The sequence below is a fragment of the Scyliorhinus canicula genome, chromosome 5, assembly GCF_902713615.1.
Source record: "Scyliorhinus canicula chromosome 5, sScyCan1.1, whole genome shotgun sequence".
Classification (NCBI taxonomy): domain Eukaryota; kingdom Metazoa; phylum Chordata; class Chondrichthyes; order Carcharhiniformes; family Scyliorhinidae; genus Scyliorhinus; species Scyliorhinus canicula.
This window is the reverse complement of record NC_052150.1, coordinates 214,776,415-214,783,302: the sequence shown is the minus strand read 5'-3', so window position 1 is coordinate 214,783,302 and position 6,888 is coordinate 214,776,415.

Here is a 6,888-nt window from a genome sequence, read left to right as displayed (position 1 = left end):
AACAGCCCTATTAACCTGAGTGGCAACTTTCAGGGATTTATGTACCTGGATGCCGAGATCTCTCTGTTCATCTACACTACCAAGAATCTTGCCATTAGCCCAGTACTCTGCATTCCTGTTACTCCTTCCAAAGTGAACCACCTCACACTTTTCTGCATTAAACTCCACCTGCCACCTCTCAGCCCAGCTCTGCAGCTTATCTATGTCCCTCTGTATCCTATAACATCCTTCAGCACTATCCACAACTCCACCGACCTTCGTGTCATCTGCAAATTTACTAACCCATCCTTCTACACCCTCTTCCAGGTCATTTATAAAAATTACAAACAGCAGTGGCCCCAAAACAGATCCTTGCGGTACACCACTAGTAACTGAACTCCAGGATGAACATTTGCCATCAACCACCACCCTCTGTCTTCTTTCAGCTAGCCAATTACTGATCCAAACCGCTAAATCACCTTCAATTCCATACTTCCTTATTTTCTGCAATAGCCTACCGTGGGGAACCTTATCAAACGCCTTACTGAAATCCATATACACCACATCAACAGCTTTACCCTGATCCACCTGTTTGGTCACCTTCTCAAAAAACTCAATAAGGTTTGTGAGACATGATCTACCCTTCACAAAACCGTGTTGAGTATCGCTAATCAACTTGTTCTTTTCAAGATGATTATAAACCCTATCTCTTATAACCTTTTCCAACATTTTACCCACAACCGAAGTAAGGCTCACAGGTCTATAATTACCAGGGCTGTCTCTACTCCCCTTCTTGAACAAGGGGACAACATTTGCTATCCTCCAGTCTTCCGGCACTATTCCTGTCGACAAAGACGACATAAAGATCAAGGACAAAGGCTCAGCAATCTCCTCCCTGGCTTCCCAGAGAATCCTAGGATAAATCCCATCTGGCCCAGGGGACTTGTCTATTTTGACATTTTCTAAAATTGCTAACACCTCCTCCTTTTGAACCTCAATTCCATCTAGCCTGGTCGACTGAACCTGAGTGTTCTCCTCGACAACATTGTCTTTCTCCAGTGTAAACACTGACGAAAAATATCCATTTAATGCTTCCCCTATCTCCTCTGATTCCACACACAACTTTCCACTACTATCCTTGATTGGCCCTAATCTTACTCGAGTCATTCTTTTGTTCCTGATATACCTATAGAAAGCCTTAGGGTTTTCCTTGATCCTATCCGCCAAAGACTTTTCGTGTCCTCTCCTCGCTCTTCTTAACTCTCCCTTTAGGTCCTTCCTGGCTAACTTGTAACTCTCAAGTGCCCTAACTGAGCCTTCATGTCTCATCCTAACATAAGCCTTCTTCTTCCTCTTGACAAGTGCTTCAACTTCCTTAGTAAACCACGGCTCCCTTGCTCGACAACTTCCTCCCTGCCTGACAGGTACATACTTATCAAGGACACGCAGTAGCTGTTCCTTGAAAAAGCTCCACATTTCGATTGTACCCATCCCCTGCAGTTTCCTTCCCCATCCTATACCTCCTAAATCTTGCCGAATAGCATCATAATTGCCTTTCCCCCAGCTATAATTCTTGCCTTGCAGTATATACCTGTCCCTGCCCATTGCTAAAGTAAACATAACCGAGTTGTGATCACTATCACCAAAGTGCTCACCTACATCTAAATCTAACACCTGGCCGGGTTCATTACCCAGTACCAAATCCAATGTGGCCTCGCCCCTTGTTGGCCTGTCTACATACTGTGTCAGAAAACCCTCCTGCACACACTGCACAAAAACTGACCCATCTATAGTACTCGAACTATAGTATTTCCAGTCAATATTTGGAAAGTTAAAGTCCCCCATAACAACTACCCTGTTACTCTCGCTCCTGTCAAGAATCATCTTTGCAATCCTTTCCTCTACATCTCTGGGACTATTCGGAGGTCTATAGACAACTCCCAACAGGGTGACCTCTCCTCTACTGTTCCTAACCTCGGCCCATACTGCCTCAGTAGACGAGTCCTCAAGCGTCCTTTCTACCGCCGTAATACTTTCCTTGATTAACAATGCCACGCCCCCCCCTCTTTTACCATCTTCTCTGTTCTTACAGAAACATCTAAATCCTGGAACCTGCAACAACCATTCCTGTCCCTGCTCTACCCATGTCTCCGAAATCGCCACAACATCGAGATCCCAGGTACCAACCCATGCTGCAAGCTCACCCACCTTATTCCGGATGCTCCTGGCGTTGAAGTAGACACACTTCAAACCAGCGTCCTGCTTGCCGGTGCCCTCTTTTGAACTTTTAACCCTATCCCTGACCTCACTACTCTCAACATCCTGTACACTGGGTCTACAATTTAGGTTCCCATCCCCCTGCTGAATTAGTTTAAACCCCCCCGAAGAGCGCTAGCAAATCTCCCTCCCAGGATATTGGTATCTGGTTCAGGTGAAGACCATCCTGTTTGTAGAGGTCCCACCTACCCCAGAATGAGCCCCAATTATCCAGGAAACCAAAACCCTCCCTCCTGCACCATCCCTGTAGCCACGTGTTCAACTCCTCTCTCTCATTTCTTACTTCGCTAGCACGTGGCACGGGTAACAACCCAGAGATAACAACTCTGTTTGTTCTAGCTCTCAGCTTCCACCCTAGCTCCCTGAATTTCTGTCTCAAATCCCCATCTCTCTTCCTACCTATGTCGTTGGTACCTATGTGGACCACGACTTGGGGCTGCTCCCCCTCCCCCTTAAGGATCCCAAAAACACGATCAGAGACATCACGAACCCTGGCACCTGGGAGGCAACACACCAACCGTGAGTCTCTTTCGTTCCCACAGAACCTCCTGTCTGTTCCTCTAACTATGGAGTCCCCAATGACAAGTGCTCTGTTCCTCTTAAACATAGAACATAGAACAGTACAGCACAGAACAGGCCCTTCGGCCCTCAATGTTGTGCCGAGCCATGATCACCCTACTCTTCTCCCTTCCCTTCTGAGCAACAGGGACAGACTCTGTGCCAGAGACCTGCGCCCTATTGCTTACCCCTGGTAAGTTGTCCCCCGCAACAGTATCCAAAACGGTATACTTGTTATAGAGGGGAACGACCACAGGGGATCCCTGCACTGCCTGCCGGTTCCCTCTGCCTCCCCTGACGGTAACCCATCTACTTTCTTCTTTTACCTGAGGTGTGACTACCTCCCTATAACTCCTCTCAATAACCTCCTCCGCCTCCCGAATGATCCGAAGTTCATCCAGCTCCAGCTCCAGGTCCCTAATGCGGCTCTCGAGGAGCTGGAGTTGGGTGCACTTCCCGCAGATGTAGTCAGAAGGGACACGAGAGGTGACCCTTTCCTCCCACATTCTGCAGGAGGAACATTCAACTGCCCTAGCCTCCATTCCCACTGAACTAACTTCCCAACTACTGAAAAATAAAAAAAATAAAAAACTTGTTAGTTTAGCAATCCAACGGACAGAGCTTTTTTTTTGGTTAGAGGAGGAGGATGGGTGGGAGACACTACGTAAGTAGTGTTTCGGGTAAAGCTGTCACTCGAGAACAGCCCCTTCACAAACCACCTTCAACTTACGCTGACCGCACTGCACGTATGCAAATCTCCCCGGAACAGCCAATCCGGGGAGTTACTATTGTTTAAGAAGGAGTTACTATTGTTTAAAAACCAGACCCAGCTTCCCTCGGGACACCCTGCAGACACCTAATCCACTTACTTTTAAAACTAAAAAGAAAATGCTGGAAAATCTTAGCAGATCTGACAGCATCTGTAGGGAGAGAAAAGAGCTAACGTTTCGAGTCCAGTGACTCGAAGTAAAAGTGACTTTTAAAACTTGCCTTCTTCCTTTTAAAAGCCTCCTTTACTGAAGCTAGTGCCGTAAAGGTGAGGAGGGTCTCTGGGCCCTAGTTAGTCCTTGCCGATGCAACCGGGGGCACGTTTACACTGCTTCTGTCTCACCCCCCAGCCTGAGTGAGGAAGATTGGACGAGACAAATTTTGGAACATCAATGTGGTAAGTCCGTCAAAAGCGGCAATCCGGACCGTTATACAAAATGCGATGGGTAAAAATGTTGAAAAGACATCTAAAAGCTGAATTCACAGAGTAAATATATATAAACAGGGCAGCATGATGGCGGAGTGGTTAGCATTGCTGCCTTACGGCGCCAAGGTCCCAGGTTCAATCCCGGCTCTGGGTCACTGTCCGTGTGGAGATTGCACATTCTCCCCGTGTTTGCGTGGGTTTCGTCCCCACAACCCAACGGTGCGCAGGCTAGGTGGATTGGCCATGCTAAATTGCCCCTGAATTGGAAAAATAAATTGGGTACTCTAAATTTAAAAAAAAAGAATTTATTTAAAAAGTAAATATACGTAAATAGTTATGGTTTAGCACAGAGTTAAATCGCTGGCTTTGAAAGCAGACCAAGGCAGGCCAGCAGCACAATTCAATTCCCATACCAGCCTCCCTGAACAGGCGCGGAATGTGGCGACTAGGGGATTTTCACAGTAACTTCATTTGAAGCGAGTGAAAAGCGATTTTCATTTCATTTCATGATCATGGAGACATAGCTGCAGGATGACCAAAGCTGGGAATGGAATATCCAAGGATATTCAATGTTCAGAAAGGATAGGAAAAGGGCGTAGGGGGGGGGGGGGGGGGGCTGCATGTTGGTAAAGGATGAAATTAGTACCATAATGAGAGAAGATATTAGCCCAGAATCAGTCTGGTTGAAACTATGAAGGTATAAGGTGAGGGTTGGCTGCGATGGCTCAGGGAACTTCATTAAAAATGAAAATCGCTTATTGTCACGAGTAGGCTTCAATGAAGTTACTGTGAAAAGCCCCTAGTCGCCACATTCCGGCGCCTGTCCGGGGAGGCTGGTACGGGAATTGAACTGTGTTGCTGGCCTGCTTTAAAAGCCAGTGATTTAGCCTGGTGAGCTAAACCGGCCCCTTTAAAAGGCAATGGCCGATTTTTCAGGAACTAACGCATGCATTGCAATAGTTATACATTCCTTTCTGGCACAAAAACACACAAGCAGCTCAACCAAAGCTAACAAAATAAATTAAGGATATGTTACAAACCCAGTTGATGTTGCAACTGGACGGGAAGATCCCTGGCTCCAAGCACCGGAACTTTTTTTTTAATCAACTGTGGAGGAATAGAGTTACAGGACGCAAATTAGTTTTAAAAACATGAACAACATTTATTAAACATGGAAACCAATGGATTATAGTACAATACTCCTTTACTCCTCCCTTAGCTTAACAATTATACACAGGTTTTAACATTAACACAGATGACACAGTACGTTTTGAAGCTATAATAGTCTCATTGTCACAGGAAGTTCCTTTTGAAAGCACACAGATTGGCTGTGGTCAAACACACTCCACTCTGAACTCAAGCTACTGTCTGTGGATTTCTCCTCCATAACCCTCCAGAAAATTGTCAGATGAGAGTTTCCAAGCTCCACCCCCAAAAACAAGTCTTAAAATCTTCTCCATAAATAAGGCTTTCCATTAGCAACGCTTTCCGAAACCTACTCTACATTTTCCAAAGTACTCTAGAACAGAGCTTCCCCCCACTTCTACCAGTGAATTCACTCCAGGGTTTTACACTAACCCATTTAATAATAATTTTTATTATTGTTGCAAGTAGGCTTACGTTAACACCGCAATGAAGTTACTGTGAAAATCCCCTAGTCGCCACACTCCGGCTTCTGTTCAGGTACATGGAGGGAGAATTCAGAATGTCTAATTCACCTAACAGCATGCCTTTCGGGATTTGTGCGTGGAAACCGGAGCACCCGTAGGAAATCCACGCAGACACGGGGAGAACGTGCAGACTCCGCACAGACAGTGACCCAAGCCGGGAATCTGTTGCCCTATTAATAATGTTGGTGAACCACAAGCCTCCCCTTATATTGATCAAATGACCACACAACCAGTTAGTTAGTTCAAAAGCTGGTTTATTTACAGACACAAGAGTTATCTCAACATGCAAACACAATATCTACTACGAGTTAAACTACACTTATCAGCTACAATAACCTATACTTAACTTCAGGGCGACCGGCACTGTGCAAATGGATAAGGCCTTTATCTGGATTTCACTTGGCTGGTTCAAAGAAAGTGGCTCTGTCTCTGCTGGGCTCATCCATCAGGTAGTGATCGTTGGTCTTGAACTTGGCTGGCTGTTCCTGCTGCAATTAGGCTGGCACAGGCCGGATCCAAAAGAGACAGAACAGATGGCTGCGCTCTCTTTTATCCCTCTGGGATTTTGTGCTCTTTGGGGCGGTCCTTAACCTTGGACCCAATAGGTCGACAGGGCTCTGATCACTGTCTTCGATTTTGGCCAATAAAGGGGCGGCTGGGCAGGTCCTTAGTGGTTATTGACGTTGGCAGTTGGGCTTTCTGAGTAAAGGAACTGGCATCGATCAGTCTGTGGCAGTACCGGTTGCTTGATTGGAGTTCTATTGTCCTGGGAAAATGGGCAATTGAAACGCAAACGAGCCGGGGTTTCGATCAGGCCTGGTTACCTGTGTTTCAGATACACATAGGCTCTGTATCTGTCTGAGTCCTGAGTTGGCCATAATTCCCATGGTCCTTTGCAGATGGCCATCTTAGATGGCTACATTCCGTCCTCTTGATCCTGAACGCGAAGCGTGGTGGATCACACTATTGATCACTGTTTGTCCTTGGTGGGCCGGTCACCCTTGGTCACAGCAAGGTTCTACTCTAGTCTATCTTATGGTTTGGGATATTTACCTAATCTTTCATTAATACATTCATAAATTAATTCATCTCTAACGGTCACTATAATTCAAGTCAAAATAAAACATTTAATTTATCCGCACAGTGGATCTCTAGCTAACGCTATCTAAGCTACTCTCATGCTGCTGCTGGATATCAAAGAACTTATAT